The sequence below is a fragment of the Uranotaenia lowii genome, chromosome 2, assembly GCF_029784155.1.
Source record: "Uranotaenia lowii strain MFRU-FL chromosome 2, ASM2978415v1, whole genome shotgun sequence".
Classification (NCBI taxonomy): domain Eukaryota; kingdom Metazoa; phylum Arthropoda; class Insecta; order Diptera; family Culicidae; genus Uranotaenia; species Uranotaenia lowii.
The window spans coordinates 267,251,852-267,278,179 of NC_073692.1; the positions used below are offsets into that span (position 1 = coordinate 267,251,852).

Below are 26,328 nucleotides of genomic sequence, written 5' to 3' on the forward strand. Positions count from 1 at the left end.
AAGCATTTTCGTGGGAGTAAAAAAAATTGCAATTTTTCTGAAGTTAGGGGAGACTTGATCCCCCATTGAAGGAAACTTGATATTTTATTCAGGAAGCTCTAATCCTTGTATAAAAATCAAACAAAACCCCAAGATAGAATGTTAATTTACTATTTTGGTCATGTTTGTTCTCATTTCACAATTTATAGCAGACATAAGAAGAAAATTCTATAACTTTGTCTCAACGCTAATAACATTGCATACTTAAAGGCACTATTTTTTATAACTAAGAGAAAATTATATATTTTTAGTCTTTTTTTCAGACAATTGTTTGATAAATATTAGTTTTTGGATAAATATTAATAATTTCGTGATCAGCAATCATTACGATCAATTCAGAAGAAGAATATGCCGTTTGGAAGGGGGATCAATTATACCCAACTCTAGGGGATCAATTGTACCCATAATCAACATTTTAGAAAACTTTTTCTGAAAAAAGTTGAGAGTTTTCCACTGCTTTGAAAATATGGCATTATGAAGTTCATTTTACGCTCAAACGATTGATACATTGGAACAAATATTTTTTTCATAATTTTCCCATGTAAGGAACATTTTAAAGTGATGAAAAAAGATCTTCAAGTTACATTTTGTGAAATTTTTCAAACAAAGTTCAATTACTCAAACAATTATTTTGTGAAAAATTTTTAAACCACGAGCATTGTTATTTTGCTCATTTTGGCACATTTTTCTAGAACATTTGATCTTTGTAAGACATTCCAGTTTCGAGATATAGCTAAGCAATCAAGTATCCCCAGGGATCAAGTATCCTCATTCTCCCCTAATATGCTTAACTAGCGTTATGGCATTCTAATGATGATTGTAAAGTAAATGTGCACGTCAATAAAAAAAGGTCTTTTTGAAATGGATTGTTTTATAATGTATTTTTTTGTGGTTTATTAGCATTACATCTTAATACTGGTATCTCTTCGAATAATCCAACTTATGCATAACGTCGACGAATTGACTGAATTTGATTGAATAGAAATATCTAGGTTTCCAATAACAGTAGAACCCCGCATATTTGAGATAGTAGGGGCCCCATCAGATAATACGAAGTGTACATCTTTTTCCTTCTGTTTTGCATACCATCCGGTAGCCAAGCTCGATAATAAAATGGATCTTCTATCAACCTGATGGCTCGAAGCTCAGAAAACCGAAGTTTTATCGTTTCTCCTGACTTTTTGGGTAAATGATCTCAATGTACTCTTTTTGGTGTTGCGGGATCTGGTAACCCTAGCTTATATCGTTCCTGAAAGGTGTTTTAGATGTGTTTCGAGATGGTTTAAATTCCCGTAATTTTTCTGTTACTAACACTAGCCGGTGAGATTTTACTCAAACAACTACTGTGCATACATTTAGAGGCAGAATTCAAAATAATTGCTAAATTGTTTGAGCTACAAAATACAAATTCAATTTCTTTTCAATTTTTTTTTCAAACATTCCTCTAGGCCCTCCCACTATTTTCATTCTAATTTTTCTTCAAAGTTAACCATTTGGAGGCTTTCTATCTATTTGTCCAATACGGGATAACTCTTGGAAAATGTACTAATTTTTTAAATATCAAAAATTTATAACTAAATGAGTATGAAAATCGCATTATCACTATACATATATGAAGAACAAAAGTAGTTCTATCTCATTCAACAACCCGTTCTAAATGCTTTTTGGTTTCATCAGGAGAACTGTTTGTTTGCGAGCCTTGGAAAAAAATAGATATTTTAAGATTTTGTAACTATTTTTTTTTTTCCAACAGAAAAAAATTTCAAATTCAAACCAAATTTTGTCTATCTGATACTTAATCAATAGGCTTTCAAACGTAGAAAAAAGTTTATAAAAATTCAAACTATAGACTGATTGATGATTGATGATAATGTGCAAAAATTTATAGTTGCTCAAAGTTACCCCGTTTTACGGTACCTGTTATAATAAGTAAAAAAAATATTTATATTCCTGCACCATGAAAATTTCTTCTTCTTCTTCTTCTTTTCTGGTCACCGATGCTATTCTTAGCACGACTCGGAACTGCTTTATCGGCAAAACTCCTATTAATGGTCCAGTTAGTGAGACTATATTGACCAGCGGTATTCGTTTTATGCTCCGGAGAGTTTACAATTTTTTTATGCTCCTTAAAGTTTACAAATTCTTGCTTTTTGTTTCTGTTTGTATTACAATACATGTTTTGTGTTCATTTATATGTCCGTAGACTCACAAAATTTTCTTAACCTAAGTTGGGGGGCAGTGGGAATCGAACCCTGATAGTTAGGCTTACTAGTCAAACGCGCTTGCCAATTGAGCTAACCCCTCATGATTCAGAAACTGAAATGAATAATCATAATAATTATAAACAATAATAAATAATAATAAATAGGTAAATAATAATAAATAATATTAAATACGTAAATATTAATAAATAAAAATAATAATTAAATAAATAAATAAATATCATAAATATAAAAAATTCTACACATTCAACACGGATGGACAATGGCTAAAATTTATTTTTAATGCTCATAATTCTTGAACCAGGTTCCAGGCTACAAATCATTACCGAAGACCCCGCACCAAAGAAAGTAAGGCTAACAATTTTACATTAAAGAGGCAAATTTTATAAAGACGTAAGCAAGTTTTCAAGTGAGCTCAAGCGCAATGAAATTTCTCTTAATTTCCATGTATTTATTATGATTGTGTAGCGCTTTTCGTGTCTCCCGTTTTCTCGTTAAATGGTGTACAACATCAGTTATTGTATATCTGTCTAGTAGGTAGGAAGGACTAAGAAATAAGAAATACCGTCAACTGGGGCAACATGCAACAGTTTTCAATTTCAATGGCTTTTAAAAACTTAATGTCCACAGGTAATCTTACCTCTTGTACATCAAATGTTTTAAGGTTGATGGGACACCAAATTGACGTAGTTAGAAAAATTGTTGGTTTTATCGGTTATTTTAAAATTACAAAAACATGCGATTTTCACCCTACTAAGAAAATGGGGTAAGTTGCAACAAACTTTGTTGTTAATGAAAAATCAAATAAAAAGCTTTGAAAATTTATAGTTTTGGGTATATTTGTGATGTCATAATGCATAAAGCACCAATTGCAGTAATTTTTGGTTTTGTTTGAAATAAATTATGCATAAGTATAAGGGTACTGCATACATTTAGGGGTAATAAATACTATAAAACATTCTACTAAATGAAATCATAAAAATTAATATTTAGATGGATGAAATTAAGAAATTGACAAACACGTGATGCAAAACTATCATTATTTCCAGCGGTTGGAAACCGGTTTTATGAGGTTAAGTTCTGATTTGTATTTTGTTGCATTTTGCCCTAGACAACTGTAATTTTGAACACAAGTTCTAGTTTCTCTAATTGTGGTTGTTAAAGCCAGAGATTTTTCAAAATTTTTTCAACAAATGAAGTAAATCTTTTGATAACATCACAACAATTTTTGTTTACTCTATAATTTCAATACCAAACGAAATCAACATGTGACGTGTTAATAATGTCCCATCTAACAACTTCACCAAATGTCAATGTATTAATACGACAGCATTAACACTAATGGAGCGATTTGTAGGGATCAACAATTTTCAGTTTTCCGCTCGTGTTGCGCTCAATAAATAAACCTGAAGTCGAAAACAATCCGAAAGAAAAACGAAACCGAATCCAAATGCCGTCCATCAGCCAGCTAGCCAGTCAGCCGTCAGTCTTCGCTCGTCAGCTCTGCGAAAGTCGAGAAAATGTGGTCTCGAGATGGTTGTACATTTTCATTGCTTCATTTCACCCGAATCGGTTTTCAGTTTCTTCTTTCACCTTTGAGGGTGGCTGAAGGTGGCAGATGGGAAAGTGTTGGCCATTCTCAAAGCAGGGCAAAAACCAACAATCCTTTTATTTAGGCAATAGAAAGGCAAACGGAAGCACGTTAACACGAAAACGAGTTGGGAAAACAAGGTCACTTTCCAGAAAAAAAAACAGGCTGGGAAATGTTAGTGCCATCAAACAAAAAAGACTAACAGGTTTTGGTTTACAGTATGAAATATTTACTTAGTATTTTTTTATGTATCCGTACGTTCTTTTTCTCGTTCCTCAGAATCACCCGGGAAAGGTGTCTCATTTCAGTCGATGCCGGCTGGCAAACATTTGCTGAGGTTGAACTTTTGGTTTCGATTCTGTTTGGTTGGTCACGTTTTTTTTTTACCCTGCTACCCTACTAATAAATGAAACAATCCTATGTAGTTTATCGGTCTTTCTTCGCGTGTAGAGCAGTGATTGGATTCTAATAATTTGATTTTAACTGACACCTGGTGTAGATTCCGCACGATATGAGACGATGAACACCTGTGCATTTGTTGCTGCTTCGCCATGATCTTCACCCTCGATGGCAGGTAAAGCAATTTTCGGAACGTTTATGTTTCATTTCGGGTTTCGGACCAGCTGCTTGAGGTTTCCCGCAGGATATTTTATAACCTTTTGGAAGGATCGTGTGCATTTTTGCTCTGTGGTTTTTGCTGTTTTTGTTTGGTTAAGTTACCCCCGTAAGAGATTGCATTAAAAACCTTTTGATTCATCAATTTAATCGTGGAACTAGAAATCAACTTTTAAGTGTTATTATATGAGAAACAAAGCCCTTCTGAGTATTGATAAAGAGTTTGACAATATGTGACACAAAAATTTAAAATTAAAATTATCTAATTTCGATATTTTCCGATACATTCCAAGTACTTTGAACATCATATTAAGGAAACAACTCAGCAAACATTCATAAAGGTATATCGCAAGAACAACAGAATTATTCAAACAAATATTCCAGATAAAAAGATTGTATTAAACTTACCAAAATAGCATATAGCTACAAAAGTGGAGGCGATATGTATATCTACAATGACAAGATTCCAACGATTCGATTTTTCAACAAAAAGCAAAAAAACGAAAAAAAAATTCCTCGACCGAGATTTGAACTTTAGTCCTCCGAGTTCGCATTCTGGTATCTTACCACGATGCCAACTCATCAGTTGATAAGGTCCACGCTACAGCTCTATAGGTGAGATTTTCTTTTTACGAACCGGCCAAAGGAAGTAACCGAAGAGAGTGTCAATTGAAAGACCGCCCATTGATCGTAAATCAGTTTTCTCAAATCGTAAATGTCGAATTAGCATATTCTCAACTTTGTGGAGACATATTTACGAATTGACTAAACTGCTATCCGATTCAATGTTTTTGGGCTAAGCTTGTCGTAAATGAATGATAGAAAATCACTCAATACCAACGTGTTTAGTATAGTTATTGAAAATGTCTTAATATTCGATTTGGATTATCATTTCTTTTACGATTTCATGTTAGCTGGGAATGTTATTTTGTTCAAACTAAGATTCATGTTATAAAAGTTCTATTAAATACCTCATGGGTTTTCGACATTTTTAAAAGCCTAATTTTCATTCCTCAGAAACATGTTCTACAACAATAACTGGACCAATTCCACGCGTCTGTCCTCCACAATTTTTGTTTTGATATTCGTAAGTCATACATATAGGGATATGAAAGGTGGAAACTTCAGTTTTGTTTTGAAAAATATTAGACATATGTACTTGTTTGAATACCCATTGACAGTTGAATTTGTGAGTTTATTTTAAGTAGCAAACATGTAGTTTTTAATGATTATTCATTATTTTAATACTGCCCGTTAACTATAACCTATAACCCTTGTTATATTCAAGATTTTTTAACGTTCTGAACTCAAAAATATGGCCCATTTCAACTGCCTTCAGCATGGTTGGTCGGCTCCTCCCAAACAACAAAGGGCCGGGAAAAAACACTGTTTTCAGTGCGGCTTTCGAGTGTAATCCTTTGTCGCTGATCATGCTCCACTCGTTACCCGAGTTTACACGAACTGTAAGCGACTCTGACGGCAGATATGTGAGAGCTCCCGCATCTGATTGGGAGAAAGAGAATTCTAATCAAGAGCGCCCTAGTGTTTCAGTTATACACCTCAGTGTAAACTGAGAAAAAAAGTTGTTTATAAGACAGGGTCGCAACATTAACGTAGAATATATACACTCAGGCAAAGCATTCTTATTATAACTTTCATAAGATGAATCTTATGAACCGATTTTTATAGTGTGAAATATTTTTTCATAAGAGTCTTAAGAACGACATTCGATTTTCATAGCACCCTCTCATGAAACACGAAAGAAGTGTCATTGTGAGTGATGTAATGAACACCAGATGAACACTTTTTGGCATGTTAGCTGAACAGTTCGTCGCGTTCGTCGTCGTAAAGATAGAGGCAAAACATGGCGGATAAAAATCGAAGTAAAAGTAACGGCGTTTTAAAAAAGGGCCGGACGAAAAATTAGGAAATGTGAAACATCTTAAAGGATGTGAATCATCTCGGTAAGTATACTAATGCTAATTTAACGAATGTTTATTTTAAAGAATGTTAATTTCTATTAGGTCTCATAAAACCGGAATCGGTTTGGAAGTTAGCAGTTCCATCTTAGTGGACATAACCAATGTCCAAAAACCTTACTCACAAGTCACAAGTCACAACACCGAAATTGGGAGATATCGCGGTAAGTTGAATTTCATCAAAAATATGTCCTGAAATCCGTCCTTATCGCGAAATATCCTTCAATGTCACTAATTTAGGGCAGTTTTATAGTTAATTTTCATGTTGGTTCAAGTTAGGCTAATGGTTTTAAAAATGTGTATGATTAAATCTAGAATTTATTTTGATTACGTCGTTTGAGCCAATGTAAACAAAGTAGAATTTGTTGATTATAAATTATTTTAAAAAACAGTTTCCAACTATTCGGACTTCAGCTTTATCACTTTTTTTGCACTTGCATTTGGATTTTGCACTAAAAAAATTTACTTCTTCTTCTTCTTACATCAACATGGCCAAAACATGTAGGCATCCTGGAAAATGGAAGACTTGCGTCTATCATTTTTCTTTTCAGCGTATTACCTGTTACATATTCCTATGCATTGCAGATATTACTACGGCCAGGCCAACCATGTGATGAAAACCGCGAAAGATACAGGATACAGGGGTGGAATGAAGCGTGGAGATCCCTACCAAACGCTTCATATAATATTTTGAATATGGAAAGACCAAACATGAATTTATGTCGTTTGGTAAAGTATATATGGAATATTGATACATTAAATGCTGTTAAGGATTTGGAAATTACGATACTTACCAACATAATACTCACCGCAATAATAATTAGAATATAGAATATTACATTTGGGTTTCTGTAGATCAGCTATTTTGCCTTCGTATCTTTCCGACTACTCTATGGATAGTATGAGGGGTTAATGATCAGAAAATTTTTAGTAACGGTTGGAACACAAAGCAATTATTATGTCCAAACACTCATATTGTCGAACAAGGCTCCACCCGTTTGTCCAACAGCTAGATGGCAGTAGTCTCATCAAAACGAAACATAAAAAAAACTTTCATGCAGTTAAAAAGCTAAATTTGGATACGAGCCCTAATATTTCGTTCTATTTTCTACAATGTACCATTAAAGTTTAAAATGATCCGCAGGACTTTCCAAATCACGATTGAAATAATGTTTTTAGACAAAAAATCCCTATGCAATAAAATTTTAATCAAAAGTTTCACAAGAAAAAAAAATACTTATCTTTGACATCAGCGCTGTGATCAGCGTCACTTCTGACTTTGATTGATGTGAAACTTTTCAAAACTATGTAAACGAGTCATCATAAAACCAGTAGCGCAAAGTATTCACTCCTACTCTTTCGAATTTGCTCATTTGCTGCACATGAACCTATTTCATAAAAACATTTAATTTGTAAATATTTAGACACGCACATTTCATACAATTTTAAATAATTTTTACGACAAAAAACTCGATCCAATCACGAAACAGTGTTGCCTAACACTCCCTAACCTAACAAAATTCATACGTTTATTCAACTATTCGTTCTTTCTTCACGCTTTACTCATCGAAATAAGCTAAATGACTTGATACTTATACAAAACCAGGATTCTAACTTTCTGCTATATCTACTACAAATAAACGCCAAAATGTAGGCTTTCTCAGAAAATATGAAGTTAACGTAGCTTTCTTGCAGCCAAACTTGAACACAAGTTAAAACATGTCATTGCATGCATTGACTACAACTAAATAATGTCAAAAATTCAGGACCAAATTTACTAAAATTTTACTTTGACTAAATATCTCTGACTGTTGATATTAATATTTACATAGGGTCGACGTTGAAAAATAAATGAAAATAATGAAACGAAATACTCATCTTGAAAATAATCAGGAGCTTCTTTTCCCAGATCGACGCTCGGGTTGTATAGTTCTGGCTTAGTCCGGAAGGCGTAGGGAGAGCCCCTCAGATCTGCTCTCTTGAATTTTTACGAAATTATCACATTTTCACACATCATTGCTTTTTCCACTTGACTTTCCTTGGTTCAAAAGTGAAATTATTGTAGAAAAAACACCATTTTTCGCAAAAATACAAATCTAAACCACACATTAAATACTTCAAATTTTACGGAACGACGACAAAACGCGTGATGATTGTGATAAACACCTGGTCGCTTCTGATTAATGTTTTGTATAAGAAAATTGTACTTATCTGCCTGATTTACTCCGTCTCTCCTCGTATCAAACACGACTTCGTTGCAGTTCAAAGTTGATGGTCGGTTGAAGGGCGTCCCAAGATCAACTTTATTGAAAAAGATTCAAAATTCTTCACAAATAATCAATACACAAAATTCAGCTCTAAAAAAAACCAAGCAGAAAAATCGCGACGTTAGAAAAATCACATCCGTTCCCGAGCACGGCTTGCTGCGACTCCCCGCTTTGGAAATTCTAAGATCACTTAATCCAAAAAAAATTAAGAATTGCATCAAGGTAACTAAAAGTGAATTTTTTTGACCGATTATCAGAATAAAGTTATACTTTGCGATAGAGCTTCGATTTTGCACTAAAAAAATTTACTTACATTTATTTTTTTGGCGGTCGTTTGCCTTTTGAACTCGGAAGCAGTCGACGTTCCTCGGAACCCATTGTCAGTAAGTAACTAACTGTTTATATGAATTATTAAAAGCATTTATTTTCACATTTTTCCAGCTTATTAGAAATCCGATGCATTGACAGCGTAACTCTCGAGGAAACTTTTCCGTCGAAACAATTGGAGTTTAAGGAAAATTTACTCCATCTCAGGAGGTTAAGAAAGGTAAAATTTATTCAAATTGACATGGCATGACATAACTGAAATTAGATTATTGTTTTGAAAGAAGGTTCAAATTAAAATTCAGAAAAAAAGGATTCGAAATTAGAATCAAGGGTTAGGATTAAGAACAATCATTCAGAATAAAAATTAAAATTCAAAATCGAAAAACCAAAATTAAAACTCAGAATTCAGAGTTCGAGTTCAGAATCGGAATTAAAAATCAGTGTTGAGAATCTCAATAAAAATTGGGGATCACAATCCGAATCAGAATTCGAAGTCAGAGATCAAAATTGATATTCTGAATTAGAATTCTAAATCAGAATAGGAAATCGGAATGGAAGATTCAGAAGTTCTCATTTAAATGCTTGCTTATTACTAACTGTTTCATTTTTCTTATTTTCTCAGCTTGTCAGTAGGAGTCCGCTACGGAAAAATTGGTGTAGTAAAACACGTGGAAACTGTTCCGTCTAATCAAATATTCACTCAATCAAAGCTGGGAGAAGGAAGGTTAAGACCAATCAATTTTAAGATCTAACGGAAATTTCAGATTTTGTCCAAAAAATGATGGAATTCAGAAACAGAATTTAGCATCAGAATTAAGATTCTGAATTCAAAATTAAATTTTATAATTCAAATCAAAATTTAAAATCAGAGTTTTGATTAAATCTTGCCTATTCGTTACTCTTAACAAAAAAGAAAAAAAGTTGTATGAAATTGAAGAATTTATTAAATTGAATGAAAAAATATATATCGTTAGAAAAGATTGGTCAACAGGAATTAATAGCACACATTATTTAGCTCATGAAGCCGTGCAAAGAACTAGAACTTACATGTTACTGAAATAGAAAGTTTAGACAGGCCATCATTCATGATACAAGAAATGGAAAAAAGTACTTCTATTGATTAACTCATGTATTTTCACAATAAAATTATTGTAATTTATTATTGTATTCAAGTGCTTTAATAAAAAAAAACAAAACCCAAGATAAAATGTTTATTGGAGCTAACATTCTCAAAGTCAATGTTAAAAGAATAAAAATTTAAATTATATATTAAATTCCCCATTTCAAAGTATTGCGATGAATTTCTTTTTCATAAGACTGTCTTATGAATAACATTTTATTACTTTTAGAAAAGTCCATAAGAGCATCTTATGAAAACTCATAGCCACTCTCTTGGATAGGTGTTCATCCGTTTATTTGCGTCATAAGACAATCTTTTGAATTTCATTTATTTTTCTCATGGCGCCACTTCATACGAGAATCTTATGGCATACATAATAGTTTTTTTCTGAGTGTAGGTATTGAATTTACACATACCTTAATCGAGTTTACAAATTTATTTACAAAAAAAAACTATTAACAGAAAACAGACCGTCGTAATCCTATGTTATTTTTTACCTGTTAAATTCCCGGATAAAATAACGTAGAATTACGACAGGCTGTTTTCTGTTTATTGTTTTGTTTTTAAATAAATCCGTAAACTCGATTAAGGTATGTATCAACTCAATATATGCATAAAAAAGGGTAAAACACATTCTGTGCTTCGTGTGAGTCAAAGACAGGTTTCAAAGAAGAGAAAAAAGTATATTGAAATTACTAGAGGCGTAGAGGAAATCTGAAAACACCTTTTAAATATTAAGAACTATTTCTTGAACTATTAGGTACACTTTACATAAAAAGTTAAAATAAGTCAAACTTGTAACATAACAGAGATATTTAAAGTTATAATTTTTTAAAAAAAAAATTATTGCAAGTTTACTATCGTTGAATGAGCAGATAACATTAAACGCCTGAAAATATGCAATGCAATCACGAATCTGTTAACAAGTTTTTCATTAAACGCTTGGGTGGGATGAAGCTTTCAGTGTCAGTACTGGCATTAGAATAAATAAACTTCGCATGCAAATTTTTCAGACAAGATGTTGGTCACACGTTTTATAGACAGTCCCAAGCAACGTTACACATCTACTCTATAAAACGTGTGACCAACATCTATTTGCTAAGTGTTAGTGAAACGACTTTTACGTCAATCCGAATCCTGTGTTTTTCTTAATGAAATGTTCAATCTATATGGTATCTATTTCCTATTTCAAAACGCTATTTTTGGTCTATTTTTTTAAATGGTGAAATCTTAACTATCCCTAACCAAATCCTTAAAATATATCTTCTGTGCGGACAAAATCTGTTCCAGAAAAAAAATTAAAAAGTCTATACTTTTAAGATAAATCTGTTCTTGTGGCAACCATGCTCATAGCTGTTTCGGTTTTTTTTTTTCAAAATAACTGTTGAAGGTTGCGTTCGGTACAGTGATGTCTGGCGACAGCTCTTCTCCGTTGCATAAATGAGGTCGAAATAACAGTTCAGTAGACGCCCTAATTTATGCAACAGAAGAGATCAACTTCTTGGCTGGCTAGCAGTATGTATCCAAAACCACCGTTTAAATATCAACCGAACAGAAGATTACCATCGGATTAAAAGGCAAAACTGCTTTATTAAAGATTCGTTTGATGTTCTCATCATGAAACTACAAATTCAATTACCTATAATTTACATTTTTTTTTCGAAAATCAGGACATTTTAGAGAATTTTTTTTTAAAAACCAGGACAATTCGAGAGTTTTTGAAAAATTAGGACGGTCTCTCGAAAATCAGGACAAAGCCTGAAAAATCAGGACACCTCTGGTTCGAAAAGCAGCATCTTTTCTCGTAAACGTACCAAGAAAAATGTGTAAGCGATTTCTCCTCAACACAATGCGCAACGGAGAAAGGCATTCACTTCATCAGCTGATGTAAACTTATATGTTGACAATCTCACTCTTGATTGCTGTGAGATTCATCTCTCCCCGCACAGCTTGGAGGGAGCAGACGAAAAATATTGCACTATCTTTCACTGGACAATCCGATCTGAGAAGATTGGCCATCCATGGCTTTCAGGATGTCAAGGCGTTTGATTCTAATTTTTAATAATTTGGGATAAGAAGGAAAAAGGATAGGATATTAGTTGAGACGAAACGAAATAAGGTGCCAATATAAAACACATTTTTGTTTTCACTGAAAAATTCACTGAAGGTAAGTTTTATAGTTATAAACAAATTTTGTTCTACGAGATACTTTTAGATAAGGACATTATTAAAACTTTTTAAAAAATTGCATAACCACAGAGGCTTTAACTTTATAAAAATATAAAAAATATTTTTTTAACTGTTATTGTTGTTTCATCTCTCCTACCTAACTTCAAGGATATATTTTGATATATGAATCTAGTGAGGCACTCTGTAGAGGTATTGTGAGCCACGTTCAATAATTTTTACAGAATTTAATCCGTTAAAAAATAAAGATGTTATATTGGGGTAAATGCAAATGTGACGTAAAGAGAACTGTTTTGTGCAGCAAATTGTATGTTCAATTTACGTACCGTCAAACGGGGCATCATGCATGACATAGTTTCTTACAACGTGAGATAGTTTTTTTTAGTTTTTGATTCTATGTATGTATGTATGTTGATAATCCACCACGAATGCACGGAATCACCGCAGTTGGACCAAAATATGGATTCATTCGCATTATTCAGATAAACTCTAACTCCATAACCGGCATCTGTTCTGTGGTGATCTGTTCTGAAGTGAATGCAAGCGCGATATAATTATTCACCACATTTCTTTGAGTGACGTCTTGTCGCAGCTTTTCTCACCCATTTTCTTCAAACGTTAAAAACGTTTGAATCTACCCATGCTGTTGGGCACAATACTGATGTTAACTGAAAAATTGGAAGCTTACGTTAAAGATATTTTATGTATTTTTTTTTCAGATTTCTTACAATTTCAAAAACTATAACAGAACTAGTTCAAAGAGTTGAAACAACTGTTAGACGACATTTCTTGTACAGAAAACACAGACCAGATTGACAGGACACCAAAAAACATCATTCTTTGATGTGGATACCTTTTAGTCGATATGTTTCGGTTGTTGTAAATATGCTAATTATGTGCAACAAAGTAGTCTTAGAATAATTAAACATCATCGTAGGAGGCATATAGTTATTAAGAAATAATATGTAGTTAGTCAATGTTTAACAAATTGTTTCAATAACCACTGTTCTGCAACATCGTTAAAAAAAAATCCGAACAGAGTGAAATGTAATTAAAAGCAACTTGACGATAGAGCTCAAAAATCAAAAAAAAAATCAAACCAAGATTCAAATGGGTTCTAAACCGTATAACGATTTGTTGAAATATTGAAATGAGCAAAGATACTCTTTCCCAAGGGCCAAGACTTTATAGTTAGGCCAATGCAGTATAATTAGCTTCATCAGTCCAAAATAATTTAGAAAGATTGTTCAGTCGAATAAAAGATGTATTTTGCGACAAAAGGAAACGATTGGAAAAAGAAATCATCATGGATAAAATTATTAGAAAAATAAACAAAGATCTACTGTGGCCCAATCCATCTCCACTTACGTTCCCAAATTTCGTATATCGTTTTGTATAAACGATAGGAAGAATAACGCACATTGTATTTCACAGCTTATGCATTTTGATTTTCAGGAGGACCTTCGAACTAAACTGATTCCGAAAATAGGTTTAAAGCTCTGTATTTTGCCGAAAAAGATTGATGTGATAAAGTTTTTCGGGAAAGAGGGAGCTTAATGGCCTCATGTATATTGCTGGCACTGCAAGTCGAAACTTATGTCATGTACGATGTTTTGAATCGTTATGCTGAGATGGAGAAGGAGCAACACAAAACGCACAATTTAAATTCGTCTTTAAAAAAAGCAACATTCAAGCCTAGCTCAAAATCATTTGATATTGTATTGAAAGCTTTCTCTGCCTACAAACAAAAATTCAGATATGAATATGAAGAAGAAGACTGATAAGTTATAATTAATTTAAGATTGTTTTGTTTTTTATTGTAATTTCTATATCTATCTTTTTTTTGTTTAATAATAAATTCAAAATCCTAAAATACATTATTCTTCAGAATATTTCAATTCCAGAATTCCTCTCCTCCACGATACCCCTTCCAAATCATCATGCCTTCAAACACTATCTATTGCTGAAAATCCAACGATAACAGTATTAAAAAAAAGTTGTTTATTGAATTAAGACACTCTCTATTATTTGTAATTTAGGAAACTATCATCAGTTTAGTTCAGCTCTCAAATAATTATTTCGAAATGCTCGTCCGTAAAAGCAACAGTATCGATATTGTTAACTTCAAGCACCAATGCTTACAAGTACGGAAATGATCAGTTTGGTGTCGCCCTGAGTTCTGGGATATGAATTATTCTCTAATTTTCTCAGTGAATTATATCAGTTTATAAGCGGGTTAGCTTTATTTAATTTTTGCGGGGATTACAGTTATAGGGAGAATGGGGATACTTGATCCCATTTTCTTATTCTCATCATATCTTTTTGAGAAAAAATTTAGCATGGTGACGTCTTTTGCATTTTCTGACAGCGTGTAACTTCAAGTTCATATTCTCCAAAGGTTAGAACGATACATGAACCCGTGGATAACCAGAAGTTCGTGAGGCGTAAAAAATTGTGATATTTTTTAAGTTAAAGGAGACTTGATCCTTAATTCAGGGTGCCCTAATCCTAGGCAAAAATCTACTAAAACCCAAAGATAAACGGTCCTTTGACTATTTTTTGCCATATTAGTTCTCATTTCACAGTTTCTTCAGGCAAAGGGAATTCTAAAAGTTTGTCTACTAACCTAGAGCAATTGCATGCTTGAGGCGTAATTTTCTAGTTTCTAGATAATACAGTACTTTGAGTCCTTATTGACAGATCGTTACTGGATAAACATTAGTTATTGGACAAATAGTAGTAATTTCGTGATAACCAATGATCACGATCCATTCGTAAGAAAAATACATGTTTTTTTAACCCATAACATACGTTTTGAATTCCAGTGAGAGATGTGTTGGCTGCGATAGACTTAGACTATATCTACGAGATATATGTATCTTTTTCTTAAATCTATCATTTAGCTATCTCTTTCCTCTTTTCTTCTCTTTACCTACTCTTAGTTCTAAGAATTTGATTGTTAAAACAAAAACTTGATTTTGGCTCTGTTTAACTAAAGGTACAAGCCGTTCCAAATAAACGAGATATAAAAAAAATCATACATTTTGGAAAACTTTTTCTTAAAAAAAATTAAGAGTTTACTAATGCTTTGAAAATATGGCATTATGAAGCTCATATTATACTCTAACGATTGACATATTGAAATAAATTTTTATTTTTTTCATGTGGCCAACATTTGTGATAAAAAAAGATCTTCAAGTCACATTTTGTTAATTTTTTCAAAGAAATTTCAATAACTGTATTTTTTTAAATTTGTTGAGATAACACCATTATTGTTTTGTTCTATTTGGCATATTGTTCTAGAACATTTGATATTTGTAAGACATTCCGGTTTCGAGATACAGCTAAGAAATCAAGTATCCTCATTCTCCCCTAATTATGTGGAGTTGGAATAAAAAACTAATTTAAATTTCCTTATTAAGACAAAAAATCGAATGAAAATTTGGGTTATGACTGTAAAAATGAAAACAGCTTTTCTATCTCTTTTTAATGTTAAACAAGCTGAATAAACCCTTTTTGTCATGTGAACATTTATTTCCTTCTTTATCGTTCAATCAAATTTCCTCTGCAGCGTTCCCTTCTATTCATAATTACAACATCAATCAAGATTTCCACCTACCTGGTATATATGTATGTATGTACTTGTAGTGATATAAAATGTGCTCGTGATATGCTCCAAAAATGTGTAGCCTTAAAACAGCGAATTCTGGATTGTAGGTTGGCCCTACCGTAGACGGCTCAAAAAGGGTGCCCGATGAACATGTATATTTTTTATGTCTCCACTCCCGAACGTTACTGCTTCAATATGTTGTAAATTCTAGGTGATACATCTACGTTTTGTCTACTTTGGCTTCCTCTCGGTTGATCGGCCGATGGTGGAAGGTTTACGGTGTGTTTACTTCTTCTTTGTGCGATACTGGTGCGAATACTTAATTCTGAATATTTTAATCCTTAACTTGTGCCCTGTGTTGATTTGCTTATGATATATTTTTGATCAATATTATATATTACTAGGAAACATTGAAAACCCGGAACACTTAAACACTATTTTGATTCAACTTTTACTACGGTAATAAGATAGATTTAAATTGCGAACTGTAGCACGGTGCAACTTAATAATAGCTTTTGAATTTTAGATGAATTTTTGCTTTGATTTTCTTACACTGTGCACATAAATTTGACGGCTACTTTAAGACGGTTGAAGGATATGTGAGTGATTTCCAGCACACACGTAGGTTAAGTGGAGATAAATAACACTTTATCCATGAATTTTCCCATACACCGGTAGCTAACCTTGCCCAACACAGAAGAACGGGAGCGAAATGAAAATTTATTAATCCACACTAATTAATCAACTCTTCTGCTTTGCCTGCTTGAAATAACCGTTCAAGAAGCACTATTTATAACCCCTTTTTACACTGAATTCACTTTTATCGCTAGTATATTTTATAGCCACAGGTTTTCCACTAGATTTGCAGCACCAAATACTTCCTTTCGTTACGAACAGCTGCTACTCAATTACGTCGTATGAATTCTTCACACAATTTTCCTGGATTGAGGCACCCCAATTGGTCAAACAGACCCAACTTCTGTTTAATTATTCAGCGCTGCAATGCTTTATTAAAAATTCAACCCTCTACGTTGGGTCTAGGCAAGCCATGAAGTTGAAACCTTCCGGTAGTGTTAATCGATGAACGTAGTGTGTAGTTTGCCGGCAAGCAGCTCATCAGTCGCTACGGCAACTGCAGAACAATGGCGCTGGAACTCGTATCAGCCCACTTGATCCAATGTTTATCACTGCAGCACAATTTATGACTCACTTTGAAACTGGCGGAAACTCGGTAGTGAAGCAAAATACATATCAGCAGAATAATTTAACACTAATCAAACTACCCGCGGCTGGATAAACATAAACGAGCTGTTATCTGCCTCCCCAGAAACACAACGCCTTCGAGTGCGTAGCTTTTCGACACCCAACGGTAGGAACCGATTTCTACACTGTCGAAAAATCAAACAGCATGTTCTAACTTCAAACACCTTGCTTCGGGCCGCTTTGGCTCATATCTCTTCGCACAGATACCGCATCGGCAAAAAAGCACGCACTCCAACAGAGCTACCTTTGGAAATTCGTTGCCTTCCTGCTGTGCTCCACTCTCGCCGTTGTATCGGAATTGACCGTACGCCGTCGAAATTTACTTTGTCCAAGAATAACCTTGAACTCCTGGCCGCACTTTCCAACTTCTACTTCAGCGGATGTGCTCCGCGAACACAAAAACTCGGTCAAGATACTCCACTTCGATCGATCAACGGGGTTTCTACCGACATATGTAGACAGTGGTGGTAGCAACAAAAAAGTATACTACAGGAAACACTCTACCGTAGCACCAAGGCAAGAACCACCGCCCGCACAACGTAACACATCAACAGGACCCGGCTCGTGCACCTGTGGGCACAGACAGCAGAACAGAACAACTTCCGAAGTTGAATTCTAACGCACGGACAGTAGTAACACGAAGAGAACGTATCCAGAGAGTCTCGCACCCGACGGAAACTGAAACAAAACTGACTCCCTGAAGCGATCGCCGACTGAGGAAAGGCGCGCGAATCTGCACGTTTTCCGAACGATCCGCGTGACGCAGACGCAGTCCGGATGCCGCCCGGCCGAAGTCCAGCCGAACATTTGTTGACAATCGAACAGCCGCATGGTGTTCCTACTGACTAGTAGCTGGTCTGGTCGTGCCATATGTTCCGTTTAGAGCGGCCGGCAGACAGCAACCGCGTTGGGGGCGGTGGGTGGCTAAATGGAAAACCCGTAGTAAATGGGTGGAAATTCTTCTACGAGAAAGACACGAATGCAACGCGTGCAGTGAATATAAGCAGCAGCGTGAACTGTGAAATATGTAGGTATACAGCCAGGCGAACCAGGCAGGAATTCCTCGGCGGATCGTTTACACACAACCGGGTGTGAGTTTGGAATTTGTAGGATTCACGACTCACCGTTCACCGGTCCCCGTTGATGGTGTGTGGAAAAATTTGAATTATGTTCACCGCAGGGTTAAAGCTGGTGGGTGTTGCGAAAGTTCTCCGAACGAACCAACAAAAAAAATATTTCGAATTAATGCACAGTCGCTTCTATAGAAAAATTCGTGTAATTTTAGATTGAAAACGATGCACGAAAACGGAACATCGTTTATGATCTAAAATTACATCATCGTTACATTGAGGCGTGTAAATTTAGACCAAAAACGATGTACGAAAAGAGAACAGATAATTGTCGTGTAAAAATACACAGCGATGTAACATTTTAGATTTTTAATTCAGGATATTTGCAATTATTATGAAATATTCAGATATTATGAGTGATAGGAAAAGGAAAAAAAAACTGTTAACAATTATTTAACATTTATTTTCAAAATTAAAAAAACAGAACAATAAAGAAAAAGGACTCCCAGATATTTTAATAATCAGTGTCACTGGGGGACCAAAGGGAATTCCGTTCCGGACTGTTATGATCCGGATCCACAGGAGACTGCCGGGTCAGGATGGGGTTTTTACTCACTCGAATTGCTCAGGCAAAATTTTCCTCCAGGCAATCATATTCCGGATCCTTGCCATTGCAAAATCTACGGTCGCTGTAATCGAGAAAGAACTGATTAATTTCAATAACATCATTCGTTTGTTTTTTACTTGAGAAACCTACCACTTTTAGGAAACTATAGAGATGCAGGAGCTGCGTTTTGGAACGAAGATACTCGGTTTTCACACAATGATTCAACTGGAAAATGGCACAGACAAACAATGTTATTCAGTTTTAAATCAAACAGATATAATTTTACACTGTTTGTGAAATAAATTTCATTGACCGCTTTATTTTTACATCACGGAATGTAAAATTATAGCAAAACAATTTATTTCTTTTCGCTTTTAGAAAAAATATTAAAATTACATCAAAAGGAGTGGAATCTTTTTGTAATTACACTTGTGAAAACTAAGATCACTCATGTTTTAGATTCCGTATACTTTTAGAATTTTTTTGCCGGTAGCGTTCATGATAATCATTTGATTCAAACTTAACGAAAGTTTTTATTGTTTAAGCCCCTGAATTTATGCATCGCTTTTAGAATTTTCTTTTACATTTATTAGAGTCAATTACGGAAAAGTTTCAAATGTAGATAAGACAAAACTAGAATATGTGTGTATCTTTATATCTGGCAGTCCAGTTAATGTAAGCTTGCCAGTTTTACCCGGACTTGCCCGGATATTGGATACAATATTGCTCAGTTTCAAGACATTTTGTGAAAACAATTATTATGACTTGACGAAAAACTTTTAGTTTTTGATTTTCAATTTTAGAGCGTTTTGTAATTTTACGAGCTATCCACTTTCGTTGCGTCACATCACACGATTATTTGCAACAGGGTTTTGCTCTTGACACGACGCAACGAAAAAGGCAGCACTCGTTTTTCATCAATATTTTTTTCTCTTTACGTTTTTGGCACGGACCAAGATGTGATCCACAAAGCCAGTGTTGTCAAGTTTATTTTTTAATCATAATTTTCGTATCGCGAGCAGGGATTGAAAATTAAGCTCATTTGAGCGAGCTTCATAGCTCTTTATTTCCATAGCTCCGCTTACAAAGCAATCGACGAAGCTCCTATCGTTTTTGTCTCCGGAGCTTCGTATTGCTAAGCTCTTATTTGGAAGAAACCTTAGCTCTTTTTTTGCCTCGTGAGCCCGTTAGCTCATGCCTCCAGAGGAGCTTGAGCTTGTTGGCTCAACCGATTCAAATTCGTTGAGCTTGTTTTCACTGCTGCTGTTCGAGCCAACGCCTGCTTTTTTGTGCACAAGTGAAGTAACTAAAAAAAGGGCTTGTCGCAGAATTTTTAAAATAAATGTTGGACGGTTTTAGTAACTAGTAAAAGTTACCTGCACTAGTAACTATGAAATAGTAAAATTTACAATTTTTCGGGAAAAACGCCAAATGAAAGGGCTTTTTGCGAGGATTATTAAAATCAATGTTAGAGAGTTCTAGTTACTAGTAAAAATTACCAGCACTAGTAACTATGAAATAGTAAAATTTACAATTTTTCGGGAAAAACGCCAAATGAAAGGGCTTTTTGCGAGGATTATTAAAATCAATGTTAGAGAGTTCTAGTTATTAGTAAAAGTTACCAGAACTAGTAACTACGAAATAGTAAAATTTACAAATTTTCGGGAAAAACGCCAAATGAAAGGGCTTTTTGCGAGGATTATTAAAATCAATGTTAGAGAGTTCTAGTGACTAGTAAAAATAACCAGCACTAGTAACTATGAAATAGTAAAATTTACAATTTTTCGGGAAAAACGCCAAATTAAAGGGCTTGTTGCGAGGATTATTAAAATCAATGTAAGAGAGTGTTAGTAGCTAGTAAAAGTTACCAGTATTAGTAACTATGAAATAGTAAAATTTACAAATTTTTTAACACATTATCATTGATTTTAATAATCCTCGCAACAAGCCCTTTTATTTGGCGTTGTTCCCGAAAATTTGTTAGTTTTACTATTTCATAGTTACTAGTGCTGGTAACTTTAACTAGTTACTAAAACTCTCTAACATTGATTTTATTAATCCTCGCAACAAGCCCTTTCATTTTTCGTTTTTCTCGAAAATTTGTAAATTTTACTACACTTTTCATAGTTACTAGTGCTGGTAACTTTAACTAATAACTAGAACTCTTTAACATTCATTTCAATAATCCTAGCAAAAAGCCCTTTCATTTGGCGTTTTTCCCGAAAAATTGTAAATTTTTCTATTTCATAGTTACTAGTGCTGGTAACTTTCACTAGAAACTAGAACTCTCTAACATTGGTTTTATGAATCCTCGCAACAAGCCCTTTCATTTGGCGATTATCCCAAAAAATTGTAAATTTTACTATTTCATAGTTACTAGTGCTGGTGACTTTTACTAGTAACTAGAACTCTCTAACATTGATTTTAATAATCCTCCCAAAAAAACCCTCATTTGGCGTACCTGAAAATTTGTAAATTTTACTATTTCATAGTTACTAGAGCTGATGACTTTTACTAGTAACTAGAACTCTCTAACAATGATTTTAATAATCCTCGCAAAAAGCCCTTTCATTTGGCGTTTTTTTCCGAAGAACTGTAAATTTTACTATTTCATAGTTACTAGTGCTGGTAACTTTCACTAGAAACTAAAACTCTCTAACATTGATTTTATGAATCCTCGCAACAAGCCCTTTCATTTGGCGTTTTTCCCGAAAAATTGTAAATTTTACTATTTCATAGTTACTAGAGCTGATGACTTTTACTAGTAACTAGAACTCTCTAACAATGATTTTAATAATCCTCGCAAAAAGCCCTTTCATTTCACTAATCACTAATCACTAATCGTACTTCCATAGCCAGAACTTATGTCTGAGTCCCAAAGAATAATAAAAGTGTCTTATTATTCTTCTTGTCTTTGTTCATGTCTTTAATTATTTTAACATAAAAACATTAAAATGATCAAAAACACAAAGTGGTTGGGCCTACCATGGAGCAGAGAACGCAGAGACATCCGGAACACAGGAACAGGAAGAAACGTGGACCACCAGTACCATACGTTTCAAATGGGCAATATCGTTGGAAGCATGCTAAGAAAAATGCTCCTTGATGATGTAACCATGCGTAATGTAAAGAAACTCATCCGATCACTAGGGCCATTCTAAAAGGGCGGGAAATGATTTATTTTGTACACAGAAATCCTAAGCCTTAGATTAAAAGAATTTTGAAGAATATATGTTATAAATAAAAGGATCTTAAGTTTTATTTTCATTGCTAAACTGTTGAGGATTTCAGTGTACAATCATTTCTGGTCATCGACCAAGGATAAAGCGCCTTTACTCGCTCTTGAAAATAAAAAAGAGAAACGGAAAAAATCAGTAGATCATGAAACCTTTCGAGGTCTGTTTAGAGCTCGAAAAGTTTCTTTTTTCATAAAAAATATTCCCCCTCGCATTTATTCTGAATGATATATGCACAAAATATAGAAAAAAAATCCTGGAAATGTACTCCGCATGCCTTATAAATATTGGAAATTTTAACATTATAATGCAATCTTTTTGTGCATACAGTGTTCATAGAACGGGCTCACCCCAAACGCTTCGTATGCTTTATGTACAAAAATTATATAAAATTATACAATACAGAAGATTAAAATCGAAATAAGGTTGGATCTCACCAAATAGGTCGACAGCAAACATTCTTCGCTGATTTGGAACCATACATCCAAAAGCCATGATTTCTCTTTTTTTTTTTCTATTATCCGGTGATCACACATGCATTATATTAGGAAAAACCAAATTACATTGTGGAAATCATGTCATTTCACTATCATATGAACCTAAAGCACTTTCTTTGAAACCCAGCTTATATTCCACCTTGATTTCCTAGCTCCTGTTTTCTGCGTTTTTGCTTTTATCCGACGTGGTTTGAGTTTGTCTTGATTAAAATTTTCATTTTCACTTCATTTCATGAACAGAATGGTATGCTATTAACACTTCGGTCTGCTCATAATTCACACTGAACCCATTCCGATTAGCTTTTTCACATTTAAGCAAGCGTTGAGAACAAATATTCTGCACTTCATGTTGTCATGACGATGATTTTTTTCTGTTTATAACTAGCAAAACATTCACTTTACCATGATAATTGCTGTTCTGTGATAACTAATTCCACAGACTTTTCCGAAATGATCCGATGTAATGTACATCACTTTAAATCTCTTCTTCTGTTTGGGAACATTTAATTTCACCCAATCCTGGTTTATAGAGCTTGTTTAAGAGCTTATCAATGCCTTACAACTCTTTTTCTACATACGAACGCAGACATTTCCCAACTTTTCCTAAAACTTTATGTTATTCTTCACCGGTAAGACAAAATATCACTTAAAACCAATTCGAAATTGGGTGGTTTGACTCTTCGGACACCACATTCTTGGCCTGAAATTTCTCTGTTTCTGAATACGCTGTACACTGTAACTGGTAAGCACATCCAGTGTAAACTCCATGTTGTAAATAAAGGCTATTTTAAATTTAACCACGTTTATCTTCACTTTCACGATTTCAAGTTAAAATTTGGAAATTTTTCGCGACGGAACGACCCTCGCAAAAAGCCCTTTCATTTGGCAATTTTCCCAAAAAATTGTAAATTTTACTATTTCATAGTTACTAGTGTTGGTAACTTTTACCAGTTACAAGACATCTTTAACATTCATTTTATTAATCCCAACAAGCCCTTCCACAGTTCCTGGTGCATGAAAAAAGCCGTTGGCTCACACAGCACCACAATAGCAAATACAATACACATCATTTGGCTCAAGTGTTTCAATTTTGCTGAGCCAGCAAGCTCAAGAAATATCGGCTCCTTGAGCTAACAAACTCAAAGCAAAATGCAAAACCTTGTCTCCTAGAGCCAGAAGAGGTCTGAGCTTAATTTGAGCATTTATTGGTGGGCTAGAATTGGCTCCAGCTTTCTTCGCTGTCGAGCTTCAAGAGCTTTGATGCTCAGCCGCTTGAGCAAGAGCATTTCAATCCCTGATCGCGAGCAATACATTTTTAATTTTATTTTATTTTGAGTGCTTTGAAAGCGGATCTGGGTTAAAAAAAAGTTCAAACATTCATTTTTATTTTCTCGTTGTATTCAGCTAGTTGTTTGTATTCTTCATACCTTTTTCTTTTAAGCATTTCTACTGTTTTTGTTGAACTTTCCAAAAAGGTGAAAGCTGTTCTATAAGTCGCAAATTTGTTACAACCAAATAGAATGTGATCGAGGTCTCCGATCACATTACACTGGTCGCGCAAGTTGGAACTGATAAGGCCCCAGGAGCTTAGACGATCCTTCGTTGCTGTGTGGAATGTCCTTATTCTGGAAATTTGAACTGTCTGGTGTGTGTTTAGTGGCATGTTGTGAAACCAGGGTTTTTGTCAATGTTCGGCATTATTTCGAAGTGTTTTTTACCTTTTTGTTCTGAAATTTGTTTGTTATTACTATTCCATTCTTGTAATATTTCTTTTTCATAGGTAAGCAATGTGTCTCCCAGTGTTAATCCATACGGTTCTACATTAACTTTAAATTTCGAGGATTTAGCTGCATAATCTGCCCATTCATTTCCCAAGATGTTATTTTTTGTAGTGAGGAATTCTGAATTGATAGTAATATTTCGTTTATTATGTAATTATCACTATTTCTGTTTTTCAGCATTTCGCAGCTGCTTTTGGAGTCTGTAAGTATACATATTTTAGTTATCATTTTTCGAACCGCGTATTGGATGGCTGTTAGTATAGCCATAAGTTCGGCGTTTGCTATGGTAAAATTGGAGTTCAATTTGTAACTTTCTGATATTTTCTCTGTATCATCATAGATTCCAAATCCGGTATATTCTCCCGTTTTCGATCCGTCCGTATAAATTTTGTAAAACTTTTTAATATATTTTTCCCTTATCATATTTAGGGCTATTTGATTTAGAACTATCGTGTTTGTTGACCTTTTAGTGATTGTATCCAGATTTGAAAAAAACTTCGATTATATTTCTCTCGTTTGGCATTCTATGGTTAATGGAGCACATTAGTGTTAACAGATTTTTGTTTTCTATTGCAATTTTTTCTATAAAGGTGAGTTTAGTGATCGTTGAGGTGGAGTTTAAAGAAGAAATAAATGTGTCAATGATCGGGCTGTTCCTGAGATAGAATATCTTGGAGATTTTTTTGAATGCTAAGAATTTTGCTCTAGTTTTTACTGGTTGTTGTGGCCATGAAAAGCCATTGGACTGTAGGGCGGCGCTTGGCAAAACAACCACTGATGGGACTCACTCCCCTTGCGGGAGTGAGCCTCTTCTAGACAACCCCTGGTGGTTGTCTCACCAGTGGAGGCAGGTCCTCGGACTGGCTGCCTGGAGGCCAAGGCCGTTTGATCCCAAACTAAACTCTTCTAAGGGGGGCTCTGATAAGAGCCGATTAGATCGGAAGCAAGCGAGGAGGAAGCACAGAGGAACAACACCAATTTAGTACTGGAACATTCTGGATTTTATTCTCTCGGTTTACTATTTACACTTGTTTCGCACTGTTGCTGGCACGCAACTTTTGCCTCTGCTTCCGGTGGTCTAGGATTAGACCATTCCTGGCTGGTTCGCCTCCTCCTGTGTTGACCACTCCACTGGACCGATGTTGCCGCGATGATGGTTAAAACAAACTGATGATGCAACTTTTTTTTCCGGGATTTTAAGCCCAATGGGTTTATTCATCCCAACTGATGATGCAACTTTTTTTTTTTTTTTTTTTTCAGGGATTTTCATCCTGATGATGCAACGCGCGGGAGCGCGCGTTTTTATACCTTCGTCGCGTCGGCTGCTGCTCGCTGATTGGCTGGCGCTCCACTCGCGTGCATCTCCTCTCGCTCTCTTCTCAGCAGGGGTGCCAGGTGGTTTTGATAAAAATCAGGACACCGCAATGATAAAAATCAGGATTTTTCAGGACACCACTAAATTGATGAAAATAACATGCAGCTCTGCTTAAATTGCATAACCAAAGGCGAAATACAGGTGCTGAAGACGCCTAAAGTTATGCAACTACAGCGAGAAAAACCTTGGATAACCTGAAGATAACATCGAAAAACACTATTTAAATATCATTTGAACCAAAGATTATCATCGATTAAACTAGTTTAACTATTTTGTAGAAGATTTGTTTGATTTTCTCACCATTTAACAATAAATTTAGTTAAAGTTTAGACATTTTTCAAAAATCAGGACAAATCAGGACATTTTAAACGTCATTTTTCAAAAATCAGGACAATTCAAGCGTTTTTGAAAAATCAGGACGGCCTCTCAAAAATCAGGACAAATCCTGAAGAATCAGGACACCTGACACCCCTGCTTCTCAGTCCGCTCGTCGGACTGAACACTGCCCAGTAAGCGCGTCCTCTCAGAAATCGACAGAGCAT

The 26,328-nt window shown here is 34.6% G+C and overlaps 1 protein-coding gene across 1 annotated transcript in view; it reads right to left on the bottom strand.

Annotated features, from left to right (window-relative positions):
• The window catches only part of LOC129742615 (small conductance calcium-activated potassium channel protein-like), a 466,288-nt gene extending 448,396 nt beyond the window's left edge, over window positions 1-17,892 (bottom strand). The window contains exon 1 of the mRNA XM_055734542.1: window positions 15,967-17,892. The gene's annotated coding sequence lies outside the window, so the exon portion shown is untranslated. The remainder of the gene's footprint in view (window positions 1-15,966) is intronic.
• Window positions 17,893-26,328: the final 8,436 nt, after the last annotated feature.